Below are 6149 nucleotides of genomic sequence, written 5' to 3'. Positions count from 1 at the left end.
CTGGTCATGAAGGGGGGTAAATCTTCCAGAGCTGAAGTGGTTAAATAAACATAGAGACAGCTGAGTGTAAAATTCCAATGTTTTCCTCAAGTGTACAAGGGGATCAGGAACGTTTCTAAGGACAGCATCTGTAAGTAACATCTTGTTACACCCACTGGAGTTTAGTATTTCTGTTATTATTAACAGAAAACGGAGCTTAAAAGGTGAAATACAGTGTATATATATAGAAATCCAACAGACTGTTTAGATGTTGAATTTTAAAGGCAACGGCAAACCTGCTGACCTCACAAGTTTGCTAATATGACAGAACACCGCTGCTTTTATAATTCAACATGTAATCAGTCCAATAGATTTCCAAATACTGTATTTCATCATATAGGCTCCGTTTCCTGTTAAAAATAACTGTGAAATGCAAAACTCCGCTGGGTGTAACAAGATGTCCGCTTGCCCTCTTCTCAGTGTATCATTACTGTGAAGGAGTGTGGGGGTGTAGCAAAATGGCGGCGACGAAACGTCACTTTATTTACCAATTCTGACAGGTCGCTTAATCTGACTGAACATCTGCTTGTCTTTCACGGGGCGAAGCGGGAGCAGGAGGCGGGTCTAGGAGATTGTGTATCCAATGAATGACATGCTAGTTTCTGAGGGGAGGGAGAAGGCGGCTCGTCACTGGAAATCCCCTACTTCGGAGTGTTCGGTACTTTCCCTGGACAGGAGGAACTTGACAGTACCGGGCCGGAGCCTTCAACAGAGGTGAGTGCAGTCTCCCTGACTAGTCTTCATTTATACATTTATATGTATTTCTATATATATTTGGTGCAATGCATGCCTCTCCCTGTGTGTGTATATCCTAGAAGTGCACAGTATGTGTGTGTGTGTATATATATATGTGTGTATATATATATATATATATATATATATATATATATATATATATATACACACACACACACACACTATGTGTGCATATATCATATGTGTGCATATATGTATATATATATATATATTTATTATTATAAATTTTTTATTTTTTCATTGTGGTGTGTGTATAGATGGACAGTGTATCCTCTAGCACAGGACTAGGTGAGGTGCTGAGGAACTACATGTCCCAGCTGTCCAGTGTGGTTGGTGTCTATAGACTGGGAAATATTGTGAAGAGTTGGGGGTCCTCTCCAAAGAGAAGAGTAATGAGGTGGTCGTTGGGTGGGGACCAACTTTCTGGACACAATGTGCATCCACAATCAAGGGACTTTAAGCCCTGGTTCACACTGCGATGTGGGAAACGCACAAGATTTGCTGAGTTTCCTCACATCACACTGCATAGCAATCACACGGCATCCATGCGATTTGAGCCATACAAAATGTTTGGCTCAAATAGCACCGCACAGACATTGCATGCGATGTACACAGGAATGCGGTGTGATTGCTGTACGAATCACGTGCATTATTCCACACCATTCACATTCAGAGTTTTTGATTCTTGGACAGAATCGCTGCGATTCTCCCCGTGATCTTAAATCACACTGCAGCCTCAAAATGCATGTTTAGGCGGCATCCACCCTAAAACGTGCTGCGGTTTTACCGTGATTTTCAAAGTGCGAAGCTTGTTACTGAAAAAGGAGCAAGTTCTTCTTTTGGGCAGCAAGATTTGCACGTTGCGGTTTGCTGCGCGATTTATCATGAGAACACTGCACCACATTTAGCCCTGGTTCACACTGGTGTGGCTTTGAAATCTCACTACTTCAGTGCAAATTCAAAGACACAGATCAGTGCGATTTGCATCGCTGATTTCAGTGCGGCTTGCGACTTAATTTATCAGCAGTTTATGCAAGTGCCAATGAAATTGGGGGAAAAAAAAGTAGTGCAGGAACCTTTTTGAGTTGCAGCGATTTGACGTTCCGTTGCCAGCAATGGGGTGAAACTTGTCATGTGATTTGGAACTGTCAAATCGCATGACAAATCACACCAGTGTTAACCAGGCCTAAAGGGTAGGTTGCGGTTGATGCGTTTTTTTCACACTTTTTTTGTTGTCATGTAGGACAAGCCAGTGTAAAATGCATTACAAACGCAAGCACTGCATTTTTGATGTATTTCTGCTGTGTTTCCATTCAAGTCTATAGAACTAAAAAATGTCCCTGAGCCTTTCCAAATAACGCGTCAGTTGAAAACACACAGATGTGAACGTGCAAAACTAAAAACGCACTGCAAAACGCATGGGTGTGAACCTAGCTTTAGGTGCCATTGAAAATGTATGACAGCCAAACATGCGTTTTTTGCGATTGCAGTGTGAATTGATATCAGGGGCAGAATTGCAGCACTTTTGCCCGAGATCCCAAAACGCCAAATGTGAACGAAGCCTTAGTCTCTAGATTCAGTAAATTCACCTTTATTTCTGCAAGTCCATAAATCAATTCTAAAAACACAAATAGAGAGGAACAGCATCACCAGCTAACGCTTTTTACGGCGATAAAGGTGATTTTACTGGACGTGCCGCCAACCAGATTCCTTTTTGTGCATTAGAATCGGGGATGGACGGGGGCCAGCACCTGGTTAGTGTGTTAGTGGAGGTGGAAATAGGAGACGGACCTAGAGCGATGTTAACACACGTAGTCTAGGGTCACATTAGGGCAGGTCATGCGTTTTGCATGGGTAGAGCAGCCTATTTATTTGACTGGTTAGCTGTACATGTGGGAAATTCAAGGAGAAAGTCCCCAACCGGGTTTTAAAAACGGGACTGCACCATGTGGTTTCGTGCACCTAAAAAAAAAAAACACACTGCCATTAACAGTATCCCTGTGAATCTGCTAAAGAGTAGTTAGTGGTTGTTGCCTATGAGTAATTAAGCTGACATGAAAAACAAAGCATATCACTCTATAATGTGTACTTGTCTCAATTAAAGTAGAACTATAGGCAAAACTTTTTTTTTTTTATCTCATTTTGGATAGAGTAAGGCACCTTTCACACTGGGGTGGTGCGGGCATCGGCGGTAAAGCGCCGCTATTTTTAACGGCGCTTTACCGTCGTTTTAGCGGCGGTATGCGGCTGCTAGCGGAGCGGTTTTAACCCCCGCTAGCGGCCGAAAAAGGGTTAAAACCGGCGGTATAGCCGTGCTGCCCCATTGATTTCAATGGGTAGGAGCGGTTTAAGAGTGGTGAATACACCACTTCTTCACCGCTCCAAAGATGCGGCTAGCAAGACTTTTTTTTCACCGTCCTGCCAGCGCACCGCTCCAGTGTGAAAGCCCTCCGGCTTTCACACTGGAGTGAAAGGGGCTGTTTTTTTTCAGGCGCTATTTTTAAAACCGCCCCAGTGTGAAAGGGGCCTAAGGGAGAGTTGTAACCCCGGTCAGATTTTTTTTTTTTCGCTATCTGTGTCCCATTGCAAAGATTTCCCGTCGCTTCCTGTCCCATAACCAAACAGAAAGTAAGAAGAAAACACTGCAAATTAAAATGGAAGTAAACCCTTCCAAACAACTTTGACCTACAGGTAAGCCTAGATTAAGGCTTACCTGTAGGTCCAAGTAATATCTCCTAAACCTATATGGTTTAGGAGATATTTGCCCGAAAATGGGCACCGCTGTCTACGGCGCATGCGCCGTAGACAGCGGCGCGCAGGCGCACTAAATGCGGCAAGTCCAAGAATGGATTTGCCAAATTTGTCTACTCCCGTGCGCATGCGCGGGAGTGACGTCATCGCGGCTCCGGCGAATGGCAGCGTCGGAGCTCCGAGACGCGACTCCCGTGCGCATGCGCGGGAGTGACGTCATCGCGGCTTCTCCGCTGTCATTCGTCGGAGCTGCGAGAGACGCCACAACCAAGATGGATGCGGCGGACTACAGGTGACAGCGGCGACTTCGCTGGCTCCTGTGTCAGGTAAGTGACACATAATGAGCTACTATGCGATGCATAGTAGTCCATTATGCTTTACCTTTGCAGGGAAAAAAAGAGGAAGTAAACCCATCAGGGTTTACTTCCTCTTTAAGGGAATTCCTTGAGGACCCCCAGGTCACCAGAACTAGTATCTCCATTGGAAGATTTCCCCTTTATTACTTTTATGGGGACAACCCAAAATTTGGGATTTTCTTTTACTTTCACTTTCAATCATAATGGTAAAAAGGACAAATAGAGAGGGTGACTCTCCCTAAGGCTTGATTCACACCTATGCATTTTGCAGATTTGCACTACAGAACGTGTTCCATAGGAAACAATGTTAAATGGACTGTAGTGCAAACCTGCAAAATGCAAAAAGCACTAAAAATGCGTAGGTGTGAATCCAGCCTAATGGGGGGCACAGACAGCAGTAAAAACTGTCAGGTGTTCTAGTCCCTCTTCTCTCTATCCAAAACCTATAAAACGGTTTTGCCTTTTAGTTATGCTTTAAAGGAGTTGTAAAGGCAGAAGACTTTTTTTAATCTTGATGCATTCTACGCATTAAGATAAAAAGCCTTCTGTGTGCAGCAGCCCCCCTGACACTTACCTGAGCTCCCTCCTTGTCCAGAGATGTCCACGAGTGTCTCAGGCATCCAGATTCTCCTTCCTGATGGGCTGAGACACAGCAGCGGTGCCATGGGCAATCAGTCAGCCACTCATGGAAGAGAGGTGCGGGACTGGGTCGGGGCTCCGTGTCTGAGTGGATACAGGGAGCTGTGACTCGGCTCGGTGCCCCCATAGCAAGCTGCTAACTGTGGGGGCACTGAAGGGAAGGGCAAGGAGCACAGAAGAGGGACTGAGCTGCTCGGTGCAAATCCACTGCAATGGAGAATGTAAGTATAACAGGTTTGTTATTTTTATAGGGTGAAAAAAAAGACTTTACAATCACTTTAAGAGCACTAAGTGTCATCTCTCTCTGCTGATTCATTCCTCTGCTATCTGCATGAATCATTTCTAACAAGTTTTACCCAACACCAGGAGTAAAAAGGTGACAGGGGAGGGACCTCCAGCTGATTGACAGCCTCAGCTCTGTTCTTGTGTGAAGGGGGTGTGTCCCTTCCTTCCAATCAGCAGATCTCTCCTCACTGACCCCCCCTCTCATTTCTCTGACAAGCTGTAAGCGGTAGTAAATTATCTGACAATCTGAGTTAAAGTATAACAAAAGGTGTTAGGATAGAGTACAGGTGGATTAGAACACCTGTCATTTTTTTATTGCTGTCTGTGTCCTCGTTAGGGAGATTCACCCTCTCTATTTGTCCTGTTTACCATTTTTCATGTAAAGTGAAAGAAAACCTACATTTTGGGTTGTTCCCAAAAAAGTAATAGAGGGAAAATCCTCCAATAGGGACACTAGTTCTGGTGACCTGGGCGACCCCAAGGAATTCCTTTAATTTGCAGGGATTTCCTCTCCCTTCCTGTTTGGTTCTGGGACAGAAAGTGAAGGGAATCCTCTGCAATGGGACACAGATGGCAAATATATAATATATATTATAAGCCTCCTTTGCTCTATCCAAAATAATAATAAAAAAAAAAAGTTTTGCCTATAGTTCTAAGGGCCGGTTCACACAGCGAGGCGCGGCGAGGCGTCTCCGACTTGCCTCGCCGCGACCTGCGGGGACCTCAGCGGCGACTTGCAGAGGACTTCTGTATAGAAGTCAATGCAAGTCGCCCCCGAAGTCGCCCCGAAGTAGTACAGGAACCTTTTTTCTGAGTCGGAGCGACTCGAGTCGCTCCTCTCAGAACGGTTCCATTGTACAGAACGGGGGCGACTTGCGGGAGCGAGGCGAGGCGAGCCGTGTCGCCTCGCATCGCCTCGCTGTGTGAACCGGCCCTAAGGGTCCGCTGTTGTAATGTTTGTAGCTTTTTCTCCAAACTATTTACACTAGGTTAAATCACCAGAGATCTTTGTTATGACGTCCATAAGAATATGATACATTTGTAGCAGTCTTCTATCTTTTTAATGTCGCCTTTACCCTTTGCTATTTATTGCACATTTTCACCATAGGTTTTTATGATTTCTAATAAATTATTACTGTTGCTATTGTAATGTTTTTTAACATGTATAACTGCTAGGCATCATTTACTACCACAGATTTTTGGTCTCAGCGCCTAAATGCTTGTTATTTTTTTATGTGTTTTTCTCTGATCTATATATGACCGGTGTTGGGTTTTGTAGATCGATGGGGTTGATTTGTGCCGACTAGTGGTAGCCATGGTTAT

The 6149-nt window shown here is 44.6% G+C and overlaps 1 protein-coding gene across 1 annotated transcript in view; it reads left to right on the top strand.

Annotated features, from left to right (window-relative positions):
* The first annotated feature begins 624 nt into the window (after positions 1–624).
* The window catches only part of NFKB2 (nuclear factor kappa B subunit 2), an 84382-nt gene continuing 78857 nt past the window's right edge, over positions 625–6149 (top strand). The window contains exon 1 of the mRNA XM_077454483.1: positions 625–753. The gene's annotated coding sequence lies outside the window, so the exon portion shown is untranslated. The remainder of the gene's footprint in view (positions 754–6149) is intronic.

The sequence above is a fragment of the Lithobates pipiens genome, unplaced genomic scaffold (genome assembly GCF_037356315.1).
Source record: "Lithobates pipiens isolate NorthernLeopardFrog02 unplaced genomic scaffold, aLitPip1_a1.2 Scaffold_25, whole genome shotgun sequence".
Classification (NCBI taxonomy): Eukaryota; Metazoa; Chordata; class Amphibia; order Anura; family Ranidae; genus Lithobates; species Lithobates pipiens.
The sequence above is the reverse complement of the archived record's forward strand: the minus strand, read 5'-3'. Positions and strand labels throughout refer to the sequence as shown.